The sequence below is a fragment of the Corythoichthys intestinalis genome, chromosome 2 (assembly GCF_030265065.1).
Source record: "Corythoichthys intestinalis isolate RoL2023-P3 chromosome 2, ASM3026506v1, whole genome shotgun sequence".
Classification (NCBI taxonomy): Eukaryota; Metazoa; Chordata; class Actinopteri; order Syngnathiformes; family Syngnathidae; genus Corythoichthys; species Corythoichthys intestinalis.
This window is the reverse complement of record NC_080396.1, coordinates 30165277-30180767: the sequence shown is the minus strand read 5'-3', so window position 1 is coordinate 30180767 and position 15491 is coordinate 30165277. Positions and strand designations below refer to the sequence as shown.

Sequence of the window (15491 nt, the reverse complement as noted above, 5' to 3'; positions counted from 1 at the left end):
TTTGAAAAATTAATTACCACCCGTTAACGCGATAATAACGCGCCCTACTTTTTATACTTTTTATCTTCAGCTGCAGCGGACAGTAGGTATGTTGATTTGCACAAGTGCACAAGGTGATTTTTTGGGCGGCGATGTTGCCATGATAATAATCGTCACCTTAACTTATAAAGACTGTCAAACGGAGGTCGGAGAAGGCCCGTCGAGACTGTAGAAATTCTACGGCCGTATTGTCGGGCCTATTCACGGAGGCGCACACCACACTCATATTTTTCTATCATTTCCATCTTAATTTCAATGGTAAGCAACACCTTTATCCCTTTTCACCACCTGCACTAACATTCTTGCAACCCATGTTGAGTTCTCTCACTAGAAAATCCGCCGTGCGTCCATCTTGCGGGATAACAAAGAAACTGCGGCGCTATCATAAATCGGCGTATGTCGAGCATGTGGTAGGATGTAGAAAAAATTGCCGTGTCAAATTTTACGTTGGATGTCGAAAAGATCGTGTGTCAAAGCGATCGTATTTCGAGGTACCAATGAATATTAAATTTGAGACCCCTGCCTTTAACCCTCTTCTTTCCAGCCGCATTTCCTGAATAAACAACTACAAAGGGGCCATACCAAACTTAAAACCCTTTGGCACATTCAACTGATTCAACATTGAAAGACACTCAAATTTACCATTCCATGTCAAATCTGCTGAACAGGACACGTTTAAAAATAAATAAGTAAAAATAATTTTAAAAGTAAGCATCAGATACCATTATTGACCAAAAATCTCGCAGTATGCTGTAAATTTTTACAAAAGGTATGCTGCATATACTGAAAAATGCCAAGCCGTTTGCTGCTGATTGTATTCTGTCCTGTCATCTGATGAGATGCGCCACACCCCAAACAAGTGTCAAGACCTCATGCGAGCGATCTTTTGTCTCCCCTTCGATTGCCCTTCCTCCTCCCCCCTGGCCAATGTGACATGTGCGCCTGAATAAATCTCTTTTCCCCTCTTGTTGATCCGCCGCTTCCCCTTGGGGACGCCACCTTTCATGTTGTTGCTCATTTTAACAAGAAGCCTCACCCCGCCCCGGTCTGCGTCAATCAGTACACTGCTCGGTACAGGCACAGATCAAAATGATTAGCGTGCATCACCTTACACGGAGGCCTCTGGATTCAAAACAGAGAGATTCTCAAGCTCGAATACTAAATATAGACTCTAATGAAGCAGCTTGGCTCGGCTGGGGCCTCCATGTCGTGCCAATTACCTCTGCTCAGTCCCAAAACTCGCAAAAACAAGATGCAGATTTCAATGCACAAAAAGGAGGCTAATATGTAGCAAAAATAGATTTAGGCGTGAAAGAATAGAGGGCTGGCAGTGAGTGATGTTTCAGCGCCACTGACGGCAACAGACGTCCAATTCCCATCGCCGTCAATCGGAACTCATGATTTAACAATTTAGTAACAGTTAAATGATTCGTCATAATAACTTTACACTTGCTGTAGGTTGGCAAGTCATTGCGCAGGTAATTAAAAATCCACCGACTAGTCATTAAAAATGTACGGGGTTGACATTTCAATGCTGATATTCAGGGGCCTTTAAGGCAGCCTGAAGTTCAACAAGCAATCGTACTTTCAAAATTACTCAGGTACGAAGAGAGGGAAATCCTTTTCTAGCCTACTCAACTTACTTAAACTCATTTTTGTAACGGATCTCATCATAGTTAAAATTTCCCTTACATGACTTTAGGTCCTTCGATTGAGAACCGAAGTTTTCGGACTATAAGCCGCTACCTTTTCCCCCTCATTTTGAATCTTGCGGTTTATAGTCCAGTGCGGTTCATTTTTAAATTTATTTGAGATAATAGGTAACACTAAATCTGACAGCGGCATTATAAGACTGTGATAAGACCGTCATAATTATTGACATGACACTGTCATAGGCATTATTAATGCTGATTGCAGATGTCATTAACTCATTTGCTCCCAAAAATGTATGAATACATTCTATTTTTAAATGTTTCAGTGTCCCAAAAACGTATTTATACATCTTTTACATTTTGTTTTTTTTCACAAGAGACGTCTCTAGGTTCTGATGCAACTTCGCTCCAAAGCACAACACTCAAAATCCATTTTAAAGCAATAAAACTGGTCACTGGAGGGCAGTAGCGCATTTGGTAAGAACTCATACTGGACCATGGAAGTGAAGTGAAGAGAAATAGTCAGGAAAGAGAAGTTGGAAGAAGTAAGAAGTGTGAGAAAAATGTGGAGAGCGATGTAAAACACAAGGCAAACGACACAGGAGGAGTGTTTTGGAAAGAAAAAAACACAATCGTCAAAGTGTAGCAGATGATGTTGTTGAGTCTGTGTTGCTCGTTGAGTAGAGTTCGCGTTGCCGTGTTCAGCCGCTCGTGTCTTTCGTGACTCTCTAGTGTCTCCTGACTCAGCAGGAAATGCGCACGGCTAAATTAGTTCCTCCCCAGGAACACAACACAAGTTCCCTAGGTGAATTCTGTTATGAGGTAGAGGTCTAGTTATGTGTAAATAAATTGTTATTTTGCTATCAAAAGCTCTATTTGTCTGTTTATGTTTATGAAGAAAACATTATTCAGATGTTTGCGATGTCGAAAAAAGCAAAAATAACTGTGTTAAAGTCAAAGTTATGTTTGAAATGTATGCTTTTATAAAAAGCTCAATTTCTCTGTGTTTTCATCAGAAATTGGAAAATTGCTCAAACTAAGCTGTTTTGTAATGGTGATTTCTAAAAAAAAAAATAGAAAAAGATATGAACTAACTTGTTTTTCCTACTGAAGAAGAGAGTCTAATATTTCTTTTAGTGGGTTCCATGTTTATATAGCAATAGAACAGAATTTTTTGTGGGCCTTTCAAAATCGGTCAAAATCCAGTAAAACGGCCGGGATCGAACGGGGTTGCTCCAGTGAAAATGGCTGGGAGTGAATGAGTTAAGTGTCATGGAGTTAGTGGCAAATTTTGCCACTAACTCCATTTATGTCGAGCTCGGATGTTTTACATCCATTCAAAAGTGAGATAATTTGCCAGATGACACTACAGCCCCTTTCTCAAACATATCCCGGTGAATTCCCCTGCAAGGTGACGCGGGATTTACTCATGTCATTGATTGCATGTAGAGATATCTCGGGAATGACGCGGGTTGGACACTTTCACAGACTTGTCCCATGTTGCCCACTGGCGCTTTCTTTGCGGAGAGGTCTGCTGGCCCAATGTTATAACCCAGACATTAAGTCATTTTTGGTCAGCAACGGCTGTCACAATGTTGGTTAAATCAGGTTTTGTTACAGAGCCAGTTGTGGGACCGTTCCCGATGTCGCACCTGCAGCAAGTTCAAGCTCATCAAGACTGTATTTAAGCCAGGCGATCCAAGAGAAGGGTGCCGAGATATTAAATTGCCGGTCGCCATTCGGCACCTTGTACTCTCAGATCTCGAACATTTGCTAGATTGTTTGTCTGCCACCCTTGTTCTCAAATCCCCTACGTTGTGCTGGTATTTGAGTGCATTTGTTTTGTTGTCTTATCGGCTCTCTGCCTACCGCTTAGGTTGGTATTATTGATCCCTGTTCGACCTACAGTCACAGACCCTTTGTGTTATTCCCCCTATCGTGTGTATTTTTGTTTGTATTTAATAAAACCCTTGAACCCATCCCTCCATTGTGTTATGCTTTACAAAGTACAACTTAACAACCAAATATCGGCAACAAAATAAACCACACATTTCCAGTAATGGATGATGGACTCTCTTACTCGGTCCTACGATCCAGTAGCAATTTAATTTCGTTATGTTTTCAGTTTAATTTAGCTGTTTCCAGCTTTATACAGTATGTTTATAATTGCAGTGTTTGTTTACTCTTTTCCGTCTTGCTGCGAAGAAAGCGGAAGTGACGATCGGGCCCGCAATTATACTTACATCATCAGCCATCGTGCAGTGACCTGGGAATTTAACGCTTGCTTTTTCATACGCCTCATCCCGGGAAAGTCGCTGACATTATACTAAGACACGTCCTGTTAAATGTCCGCGTAATCTTCGTGTCAGCTGACCCGGGAAATTGCTTTCACATACAAGGCCTGCCCGTTTAAATGCTGGGATTTAAACTGTGTTTTAGGTATGTGTAAGGGGCTTAAATGACATTTATCATAAGCATTCATTATTGCTCATGACAGTATCATGTCATAACTATGTCGATCTTATGATGCCGCTGTCAAATGAAGTGTTACTGGTTAATATCTTTTGGTGTAAATATCCTATAATACAGTGAGGACAGCTGCGCTTTATAGTCCGGTGCGGCTTATCTATGAAGAAATGCTGTTTTCGTGTCAAATTTGGTGGTTGGCGGCTTATAGTAAGTTGCGCCTTATAGTCCGAAAATTAGGGTAGTACAATATTATATTCACAATTAACACAATCTGTTATATTTTGCCTAAAGCAGTTACAAATACAAAGCGTTTTTGATGTGTTTGACAATTTTGTTGCTGAAACATTTCAGGCATTTGAATGAAAACCTTTCTTTTTAGCAGCACAGCATACCAAAATGACGATGATATTAATCGATGATTTGTTGATTGATTGATTTCGATTCGATTGTGCTTTATAAATCAAGTTTCAAACCTGCATCTCGAGGGCCGATTGTGGCCCGCAGGACGATATTCTACAGACCCCATTGGACATCCAATCGTAGTATTAATGCTGCCTGCACATATTTTGCGATTTGAAGGATCCCTTTTGGGTGGAAAAAAATCTATGATTTAGTATCAAATAAAAATAATTTTTAGAAATGCACTCAAAAAAGCCATGACTAATAATAATATAAATAATTGTAATCAAAATTGAAATAACTAAACCTTCAAAATATATACAGGTATATTTAAAAATAAATAGAAAAAGAGGACGAAGAAAGACAGGATTTCAAATAAGTGTGGCCAGTGTATTTTGCTATGGCAATTTTATGTACTGTATTTATTAGGACTGTCAAACGATTAAAATTTTTAATCGAGTTAATCACAGTTTAAAAATGAATTAATCCTAATTAATCGCAATTCAAACCATCTCTAAATTATGCCATATTTTTCTGTAAATTATTGTTGGATGAATATAAGTAAAGTAGTGATTGAAAATACACCACAAGGTGTCAATGGCAAGTTTTTTAATTAATTAGAGATCTAGCCAATGCAAAGTCTGAGTAAAGTTGATGTGTATTTTGCATAGCTACTTTGATTTGGAATGCCAGTTTTCTTTGCATTGAGCGCTTTTCTTTTTGTGAACAATATTTTTTTGAGCGATAGGAATATTATTTTTGTTGTGCTTTCACTAAATGATACTGTAGCGACTTAACTTTTCCGCCCAAATGCATGATGGGAAGTTGGGCAACCATGACTGTCAGTGGTGGCTGCAAATGGTATATAATATGGTCTGCGTTGTGTTCAATTAAGCGTGTTAAGAAAAAGATCGTCTCCCGCTCCGCCCAAATGCATGCAGAGAAGTTGTGCAACCATGAATGTCAGTAGTGGCTGCAAATGGTATACAATATGTTCTGCGCCGTATTCAATTAAGCGTGATAAGAAAAAGATGGTCTGATCGTCAATGAACGCCTGTGTCTACTCGCATTTCTCTGCTTTTTTGCTCCCAACGTGCTAAAACGGCTAAAACTGATTGTTTAAGCATTCCCTACATGCGTTACTTGCGTCAAATATTTTAACATGATTAATTTAAAAAATTAATTACCGCCCGTTAACACGATAAATTTGACAGCCCTAGGATTTATTCTTTGATTTCTTTTAGAAATCTTTTGTGACCTCACATAGTGGCTGCCATCCTGTGATCCCTTCCAGACGCTCCCTGTTCGAATGGATTGGGCGTCTATTGCCGCAAATAGGTGCTTGAATAGCAATCTCCCTATTCTACCAACTACCACAACACATACTCTCTGGCAGTGATTGAGTTTAACTAATGATAACTTTTGAATAAATGTCCACTGTAGTAACCGCTGTCCCGAAAAGGGTTAAGGCACTATGTCCTCATTGTTATTTCTTGACATTTCCCTTTTATCCAGCCAAATCCTGTTGTACCTAAATCATTTCTTCAATGCTTCCTATGTGTCATGAAGTGGGTGTAGTGTGTAATGGGATGGCACGGGAGATGAGATTAAATTAGACCCATGTATGGGGATTACAACCCACTCGAACCCTGGTCTCCTCCCACTGTGCGTAATCCACACCTAATGAACGTATGACGGCTGACGCGAGTGCAATGCACAAAGAGTAATCGACGATGCCGTTTCAGCTCACGGGTGTCGCGCCTCATTCATCGAAATGATGTGCTATTGTGAAGTGAGAAGAGGACAAAATCAATGCACTGAAATCATGTCAACACTGCAAATAAACAAGCGCGCTCATGGATTGCTGCCACTCAGCGAAAACCAACACCGGCCTTGTAGTTAGGAATAATATTATTTTAAAATTGTGACTTCATTTTTGCAAAATTGTATATTTGTATTAATTCTTTTCAAGTCAATGTCAAGTTTCTACTTGAAAAAAAGTCCGTAAAGATAGTAATGGGAATATTCTGTAAGAATTTAGTGATGACGCACGAAGCCAAACAACACTGCTGACAACCCACGCCCCTGTGGCCCCACTGGACCTCCTAAGCCTCATTAAAAATGCAGCCTGTCTTTCAGCAGCAAATCAATACGTCAGAAAACCAACTTTACCACACGCCATTAATGAACAGTTTGAGCAAAGTAATCAAAGTTGGAAGAGGGATTCCCTCGACATGCTTTACAAAGCCAGCACTTATGTTACAAAACTGAACTCATTGGTTGCCATTGACTACCAATCCATTTTTAATGTGAGGGATGGCAGTGATCATCCCAGAATTGAGTGTCGCTATACACCCGTGAGAGTCTAGTAGCCTGGTAATCGAAAGTGTCTTAGTTTTTAACTGCCAAGTTTAAAATTAAATCAATAATGTAACAAACTGTCAAAGGGAAAACATTAAGCGCTCACAGACGGAGTGAAATATTTACAGGCAATTTAAATCCAAATGATTAGTGTACAAAACGCTGCTTGCTAGCAAGCCAATAGAATAGGATTTAAATGGGAAGTAGCTAAACATGTGCCAATTACCGGTTTCAACATATACCGTGGTATGAAAACATCAAGGTTTAAAAAACGCAAAAAAATTCTGTCATACCGTCCTTAAGGTAGTAGTTATTTTTTATGTCCCAATAATGCTTGGATAAATTCCTTGCTTGCAGCCTCAAGGCTCAACCCTCCCCCACCAGTTGTTCCTCAGTGTCAGTGAGTCAGCTGTGCTACATGATGCCTGGAGGAGGTGAAACCCCTGAACTTTTTCCCCCATTGAATAAAACGAAATCGCTGGTATGGGAATACTTAGACTACAGAAAAGTTACAGACGGCCACGCCTTAGGGGAGGAAAGCCAACCAACATGTAAAATATGTTTGCGGAGGGTGGCAGCCGAGAAGGCAATACCTCCAATATGATTTCGAATTTATACAAAACTAAACGTTAGTAAACACTGTCATGAACGTTTTCCATCAGCTTCGAGAGTAACTCCAGCGTGTTTAGTGTGTCTAGCGTTGGTAAAACGTGGAGGGTTTTTTTTCTCTCTGGCAACTGTCCTTGTTGAGAAAGAGTGTGTGTATAATGTAAACATGATACAAGTCATACACACATGCTTGTTATGGAAAAATAATTCAATTATTTGGTCCTGATGGTATTAATGTTGAGCTGTGGCTGTGGGTTTAAGCTCACCTAAAGGAATGCATTTTTTAAAATTTTATTTAGAATATACGGCGGAAAACACAGACAAGACTGAAAAAGCAGTTTCTGCTCTTGCACCCCTCTTTAAAATAAACTGCTGTATTTTAAGCCAAAAGAACTTGTGTTTGATAGAACAATATGTCTATATGCTGCCATAGCAGATTCATGGCGCACTAAGCCTCCGAACTATTTTTAATTTGTCCGTTTTACCCTGAAAACCCCCGTTTACAGACGTCGCGCAACCGCTTTTGTTTCAACCTAGCCATAAAAAGAAGGTAAGTAATTATATTTATTATTCAAAATGTCATTTTTAGCTTAGAATCATTAATTGATGTCTAATATTTAGTTTGGGGGGGACGACTTTAAAAAATTATTCACTCGCATATTTTAAACTTTTAAACAAATTACGTCACAATGAAAAATTTGGCATCTGTAAAAAAGTTACAGATATCTACCTCATAACTATCGCTTAATTGTATTTTTTTTTTTTTTTTTGTTACTGTCGCGTTTTCCCTGATATGTTAGATGATAAATAATCGATCCAGACAAAAAAATAATAAAAAATAACGTTTGACAAGGATAACTTTATGAAAAAGAAAATCTCAACCACTCCTTGTTGTCTGCGATTTCTGCATCGCGACCCTTGTTATATCACCATGTTTCACCCATAAAATTAAAAAACACAATCTGGCTGTGGCCATTCACAGCTCTGTCTTGACACTCATACATGCTGATACATGCTACATGGAGTTTTTGGATCGAAACATGGTATGTACGCGATAATATCTCGTTAAAATCGTAGCGTCTTTAATTCTGCTCTTGTGTCCTCTCGCCTCCAGTTAGGGTTTTGCTGTTTTTTGTTTGTTTGTTTTTTTAATGCCCTCCTGTTTAAAATATTTTACCCTCCAAAAATTGAGATTTTAAGCTTTCCAATGATGTATCACACGTGCATATCGAACAATTTTGAAATTTCGTCAAATTGGGGGTCTCAGAGCGGAACTTCAAGTCACCTGAGTGTTTTCCGACATATATATATATTTTTTAAACTTAAGCTTATAATTAAGTTCCAATTTTGTTAATATGCTTTGTTTTTTTAAACCCAGTTATCTTAAAGTAACACATTTTAGAGCTGTGATTGCAGTACTGTGAAACCGTGATATTTTGGCTTACGGTTATCATACAGTCAGAATATCATACTGGCACTTGCCTAGAAGTAGCTAATAGCTACCGAGATACTTTGTTCTAAGTGCTAATGTAGCAAATACTGTATGTATAACATTTGTATAATGCTCACCTTTCAAGGCCATGGACGGCGCTAGATGTCCAATCCATTTTTGGCCGGGAGGGGCGAATTCGCCAATGAGTTAAATGAGGGGCCCATTAGCGTAAACAACAACAACAAAAAGTCCAAATTTGTGCATTAAAGGGCTAATTTATAAAGATTTTTCACTTGTGTTTCGTGGCCTTTGTCTTCGTCTAACAAGCGCTCCTAATTGTGGCTTATGTTAATTGCTGCTACATACAAAAAGAAAAAAGAAGGATCTTTGGCATCAACAGATTATTATGGAGGCTGTCGGGAAACGAGGTAAACAGAGGCTCAATTTAGGGGATAATTCTGCCGTGTGACGGCGACAATAACGCTTCTTTCAGATGAAGATTCGCTGCAGGGGATTTTCTGCGACACACACAAAGACTCTTCTGTCAGCGTGACAAAAATAAAACATGCCAGCAAAAAGGTCATTCGTAGGGTTTTATGGCCAACTTTTTTTTATATATTTCGGATCGAATAGAAAAATTCGCATCATTTAGTTTCCGTATATTTTCTCATTTGAAGGTACAGTGCTGCTCAAAAGTTTGTGAACCCCCTCAACATTTTGGAATTTTCTATTATTTCAACCTGATTTCCTAATCAATCAATTCAGTAGTTTTTTTTTTTTTTTTTTTTAACAGTTGTGTTGTCGAGACTAAATTAAAAAGAGTTTTCATCAACTGATGTAGGTGCAAAATTGAACTGTTTGGTCACAACCAAAACCGCCATGTCTGGCGAAAAGTCAACACTGCATACCACCAAAAGAACCTTCTCCCAACAGTGAAGCATGGAGGTGGGAATGTCAAGATCTGGGCTTGCTTTTCATCCTCAGGACCTGGACAACTCCACATAGTCCAGGGAATCATGAATTCTGAGGAATATTGTCAAATCCTAGAACATAACCTGACGCCATCTGTTTTGAAGTTAAAGCTTGGCAGAAGGTGGATCATGCAACATGATAATGATCCAAAGCATTCCAGCAATACAACCAAGGAATGGCTGAAAAAGAAGAAGATTCGTGTTCTGGACTGGCCCAGTCAAAGTCCTGACCTAAATCCCATTGAAATGCTGTGGCGGGACCTGAAGCGAGCAGTTCATGCCAGACGCCCATCAAACCTCTCTCAACTGACTGCGTTCTGCAAGGAAGAATGGGCAAAAATCCCCCAAAGTAGATGTGAGAGGCTGATTAGTCACTACAGAAACCGTTTGGTTGAGGTAATCTCTGCAAAAGGAGGCGCAATATCCTATTAACTGAAGGGGTTCACATACTTTTGCACACATGATATCTGAGTTTTTCTTAAATCAACCACTTTTGTTAAATAAAGAATGACAATATAACTATTTCTTTTGTTTCAGTCCATTATTTGGAATGTCAGTATTGTGGATTTGGGTATAACTTAACATTTAATAAGGTTATTTTAGTTTTTTTTACAAAAAATCTGACCATCGCTGTGGGGTTCACAAACTTTCGAGCAGCACTGTATGTTTTTTTTTTCTACACGTTTGTATTCCTGGAGGGAAATGTATTTTTAAATTACTGCCATATCACTATATACCCTCTAAAATTCTGATTTTTTTTTTTTTTTTTTTTGCGAGATTGCAACCCCCCCCCCCCACACACACACACACACACAAAAAAGACATTGCTTTCTGTTATACTCCTAAAATTAAATTTCTCGTGAAATAATTTCTTTAATGACATAGTGAGTAAAACGTGTTTTTTGAGTTAATGCACATGATTAAGAGTTCATTCACACCTTGTAAGAATATTTTTTTGTATTTTTTCCAAATTCTTTGAGATTAGATGTGCAAATATTAATAGTCAATAATCAATAATCAAATGCAAATTATCAAGTCATTGATTAATCATTGCTTTACATTAAAACTGCCCAAATCGTCCTAATTACAGCCTCTTAACAGTTAATATTTCTAAATAGCCGTGAAGTCAGACAGCATTTTGCACAGTCTCTGATATTTTGCCAAATGAATAAACAATAATCCATTTGTTTGTCTATTTGTAAGGGGCCTGTTTCCGAAAACAAATGGAAATTTTGCAATTTATTCACATAATTACCAGACCATATCATTGAATACTGAAAGAAAGCTTACTTGCAAAACATATTTGTTTGGAATTTTATAGGATTTGAATGAGAAATAGACTTAAAAGTTTTAAAGTTTTTTCATTTCCAGGCATTTGCCAAGAAAAAGCCGCCTAAAAATTAATGCACGGAATATGATAAATTCATAAATTACATCTTGAGTTTTTCCCCTCAAAAGTTATTATTACATTCATAATGTAGAAAACAACTTACGAACTGTCCCTGAATGGTGAATGTATTCACAGTGGTTTTGTTGCCCATCTTTTTTCAGCCTCTAGCTCGCTGTAAGAGAATAAGACGCTCACAGTGAATTTGTAACCCTTCATATGGGAAGTAACTATTTTTGTGGAATAAAAAAAAAAAAACTCAATGCAATTGACCTGAACAATCGCTGCCAACCCTTCCAGAGAGCTGGCGGTCAAGGATCACTGTTCAAATGGATTGGACGTCTATAGATGTCATTGGCATTGAGATGTGATCATTTCCTACCAGTTCTACAAGTTCATAAATGACTGGGCATATGACACAGTCAAAGGTAGCCAATGCAGTAAAATAATGACTTTTGTCACACGAATCCTGGAACATCAAACACACTTGAGACTGACGTTAGAGGAAGAAAAAGCCGTTAGAAAAGTGCTTTGGCGTCATTCCCCTGGAAATTCTCAAAACCTTCATCTCTGCAGATAAAAGGAAAAGGAAAGACTGAAATCGTTGCCAAATAACTTGTATCTGCTTGTGGCGAATAGGACCATTGTAGGAAAAAAACTGGGTACTTTGTGTTTTAGTACATTAATCCGAACCTTGACATGAATAGCTAAACTAAAGTAAAGTAAACTAGTGGAGATATTTTGCTGAGAAAGAATCAAGGTATCATGGCTGTCTTAGCCCTATTAGCAAGGGTGCGGTTGGAGAGCTGTATGTCAGCTGTCATATGTACGCCAGTGTTGGGCACATTACTTTAAAAAAGTAATTAGTTATAGTTACTCAATACTTCTTCCAAAAAGTAACAGAGTTAGTAACTGATTTACTCTATAGTAAAAGTATCTAGTTACCAGGGAAAGTAACTATTTCTGTTACTTTAAAAAGAAGTTTTTGTATGTCAAAGAATTTTTAAAATTTCTGAGCAGTATTCGAGTCAGTTGAATAGAGTAGAACAGACAGGTAGTTGTGTTATAGAACCTTGTAATATTTATTGCACCTCACCAGCAACAGATTTATCCTATACTTGAAGTGCAACAAAAATAAACAGATTTGAATCGCTTACCACAGATGTCGATAAAAGCTTTGCCCCGGGACATAAATTACACTTTACATGCGTGTTCTTTCCTTTAATTTCGACCGACTTGAAATAGTGTTTATATCTCCATCTCGTAAAGGACAAATTTTTCACTGAATGCTCTGCCATCATATCCCTCTGCATCTTTTTTGCGTGTGTGTGTTTGCCGCACGCGCTGTTCCGGTTTGTGTGTGAAAACACCGGCTTTGAAGTACGTACGCTATTAGGCTCGAGCGTTTAGGTCACAGAATGGGGGATCACGTGAGATTTGACAACAACGCAGCCATATTGGAAGCAGGTCTGGCTCGCAGGACAATTAAACTTTAACTTGCCAGTTCGATAAAGAGACAAACTCATTACTAAGGCGAAGAACAGATATGTGATCAAACTTAAGGATGTGAACAATGTTGACCCTTACGAGCAAGCCGAAGACAAAAGGAGTAAAGATGTCGACGGGCTTCCACAATTACGCAAAATGGACATTCTGCTGTATTTATTATTTGGTGTGTGTTACTAAACTCATCAGCGCTTCCGAAATTACAAATCGCTACGAACAGTTTTGTTGCGGATGGATGCAGCACCTGCACATTATGACCGTATCAAACGGCAACTCCATCGTTCTTGCAAAGGTAGGCTATGTGTGTTTACTATTTTCATTGCCATGAACCTGAACGCATCCCAAGTCTTGGATGACAAATAAACAGAGCAGAGTAGACTCGCTACGGCTGGTAGTTTCTTCAATTTATTCAAAGTAAGTAACGCACCGCTTTTGACCGTCAGTAACGGTAATGGCGTTGTTACGGCGGAAAAAATAGTTAGATTACCCCGTTGCTAGAAAAAATAACGCCATTATGTAACGCCGTTATTTATAACGGCGTTATTCCCAACACTGATGTACACCCGCTTAAACCCCACTTTATAGCTACGTGCATCATCATAAATGATTTTTAGCACCTCCCCTCGCCTTCTACAGCCTCCTTTACAGCCCACACCCCCAGCAACGTGGTGATTTGCCGTTAAATTGGACAGGCAAAATAGCAGTCGCTACTCGCTAGCAATGGGCTTGTTTCCCCATTTCTAGATTCACTTCTGGGAATGGTCATGACATAATACACTTTTGCAAATTAACTTCATTTCCAGTTGTTAAAAAAAAAAAACTCAGGTCAGGTCACACTCCTCTCTAGACAGAACTACTTCACTAAACAATAGGTGTGTACATGTTTATGGTTGTGTTGTGGAACAAGATGGTTTCAAGACACGGACATGCTATTACAATCCTATCCATCATTTACACAACAGCTTTTATCACACAGTCATCCTTGCACTCACTTTTCAATCAATCCTTTCCATCGTTAGCTCTTCTTGACTTCTCTCTCTGCAAATTCAATCGTCCTCAAAGCTCATATATAATCTTTGCGAGGCCGCAGTCCTGTCAACCCATCTGACCCCAGGCTCCCTATATCAATGCCTGACAGGATGTCCATACGCAATCCACCCACGACCAGATTTAGTTTGCTTCTTAACTCACTGTCTGCCATTGACAGCGATAGACGTCCAACCCATTCACTGCCATCCCTCTCACTTCAAATGGATTGGATGTCTAGCACAGCCAAAAATAGCGAATGACTCAATTTTTGTTACAGCTACAGTATGGCTGTACAGCTACAGTATGGCGTGCGGCCAGGTGAGTGCCTGATTGTCATGCACACACACACCTCCAGCCGGATGTTAGCGCTGACTGCCCCACCCTTATTTTTTCCTGTCACATCTCTCTCTCTTTTACGACTTCATCTCTGTATCCACCTCTTATTTCAATCTCAAATTGCGTCCTTCCCGGGAGAACATTATTAACCCAAAACCTTCAAACTGTGGCTTTTGCTTATCAACACACCACACGGCTATTAGCTGGGGGAGGGGAACAAGAGGAGAAAATTGGAATTTATATTAAAGTAGCACAGCAGGAGAGGGGAAGCAAATGATTTTCATGAGGAATTGTCCTCATTTTACCACTGATTTTTGTTTTCATTTTGTTCCTAAAATGTCTACAGTGTCAAAAGCGCAATGAGATTTGAAAAACACAGTTTATAAAAGCAAAGCTCACTTTTGGTCACGTGCCAAGGATGCAAAATGGTAGCATGATGAGCACTGAGAATGTCAGGTGAGAGCCTGTTGCATGCAAACACAATATGAAACAGGAATTGAGAAGACACTGACATATCCACAGGTAGGTGAGATTCAAATCATTTAGATGTCATCATCATCAACACCACCACGCCTATGTATGAAGGTGTGATTTTACAGTTACAGATTGACATATGACACACCTATGTGATTTTATTCCTAATTACTGAATTTCTACGGTTGGAACTATACTGTTATGAAATATAGGCTACACATAACCAATTTCACACCACCAAGGTGATGCCACCTCCGCAGCCTAATTAGTCAAGTCATCAAACCTTCTCTTTTTTTCTCATCATTTGGTGTCCCGACACAGAAAAAGCTCCTCTTACCTCCACACGGATTCTCCTTTTCCCACTCAAGCTGTTGCTGCCTCGGCTCGGCGGCGTGGCCCGATTGTGTGCACCTCTGTGCTGTGCTGATGCTGCAGTGATAGAAAAACACACCCTCCTCCGGCCGCCCTCGCTCCCTCCCCCTTATTGGCTGCCTCTCGGAGGTGACATCACCCTCCGTCTGAGCCGCCGCCTCGGTTCCCCTCACTCTCTCTTGGAGCGTGCCTATCCTTGGTCATTCTTCTCTGTAGCTCCCCCCGCCAGCGCACTCGTCTATCCTATAGTCCCCTCCTCGTCCTCAGCCAGGATGAGTATCCAGCTGCTCTTATTCCCGCATTCGCATCCATCAAAACTAGGAATTTAGCACACTCCCTCTCCTCCTGCTGTGTACACGATCTCATAAATGAGGCCTTCAGAAAAAAAAGTCTTTTGTTTTTGTGCAATCAAAGGCACGTCTGGCAACAGATGTTATGCAATGGCTTTTTAAGGG

General features: G+C 39.5%; 1 protein-coding gene across 2 annotated transcripts in view; it reads right to left on the bottom strand.

Annotated features, from left to right (window-relative positions):
- l1cama (L1 cell adhesion molecule, paralog a) overlaps positions 1-15160 on the bottom strand; it is an 86995-nt gene extending 71835 nt beyond the window's left edge. For both annotated transcript variants that reach the window (XM_057824562.1, XM_057824571.1), the window contains exon 1: positions 15002-15160. The gene's annotated coding sequence lies outside the window, so the exon portion shown is untranslated. The remainder of the gene's footprint in view (positions 1-15001) is intronic.
- Positions 15161-15491: the final 331 nt, after the last annotated feature.